This window comes from Penaeus monodon, chromosome 28, assembly GCF_015228065.2.
Source record: "Penaeus monodon isolate SGIC_2016 chromosome 28, NSTDA_Pmon_1, whole genome shotgun sequence".
Lineage (NCBI taxonomy): Eukaryota > Metazoa > Arthropoda > Malacostraca > Decapoda > Penaeidae > Penaeus > Penaeus monodon.
In genome coordinates this window covers 35,529,749-35,530,831 of record NC_051413.1, presented here as the reverse complement: position 1 = coordinate 35,530,831, position 1,083 = coordinate 35,529,749, and positions in this window count along the sequence as shown.

Genomic DNA, 1,083 nt, shown 5'->3' with positions numbered 1-1,083 from the left:
GGTGGTACAGAAGACGCATTGTCAGCAAAGAGGTTAAAAGTGAGGGGGGCGAAAAACATTCCTGCTTCCAACTCAAAATCCCCCTTTGGGCACCTTTTAAGGTCCCAGCCCCCTTGAATTCATCAAAGTTTGTTTGACTGCCCCAAACTGTAGCGTTGAGGGCGTTTTCCCAAAATCTCTCCGGATGAACACCGATAAAAAAGCCCCCAAGCAGTTTTTGTTGAATTTTGGTCCTTGACTGTGGGGAATAACACTCCATGCCCAAACTTTTGGCCAGCCCTTAGTTGAAAAAGACTATGTCAAATGGTCTAGATTTAGTGAAAGAGCCTGTTCTCAAATCGCCTGAATGTGACTCTGAGGATGACTTAGATTCCATCTACTGCACATAAAACAACAACACGAGGGGTCTTTAAGAGTGTAGCTCATTCTTCAGCTTTTATAAAATTAAAGGGGCCCCCAAAAAATCTATCTGTTGACTTTCTCGTCCGCACCCCAGAGTCATGAATACAGAACTAAAAGAAAAAAAGTGACTACTATCCCGGTGATTGAACTTTCCCCATAGTGGGTAGGTTTTGGCCCCGGAAGCCTCTAACCGCATGGGGGTTCCCCAAAACTGTTTAGTATTAAGTCTGAACTAGGATCTTCAATTACCTTAACTGAATAGAAACAAATTGGCAGTCAAATTTAGTTATTTAACTTTCCCCACTGCTCCCCCTGTTTGAAGATTACTGCAGTCTTGAAATCCTATTCTCCCCAAAAGGGAATGGCCCAGGGTGTTAGATAAACCAGGAATTGAGTAATCTTAAAGCCAAAGGTCAACCCCAAAACATAACATTTCGCCATATCTGAAAATAGCCCCACCTTTCCACCTATCAGTTTGGGCTCCCCCCCCCCCCCTCCCATAACCTGGGTCAGGGTAGGATTTTCTCTTTTGGCCCTGGGATTAAAAAGGTCTCGTATTCGCTTTTGGGCACCTAAAAGTGGGGGGAGTGGGGTACAGAAAAATTATGGAAGGGGGATCACAGCGTTTAATAAAAAATGAATTTAGTTTTCACACTTTTTAAGGAAACAAATTTAATTTTT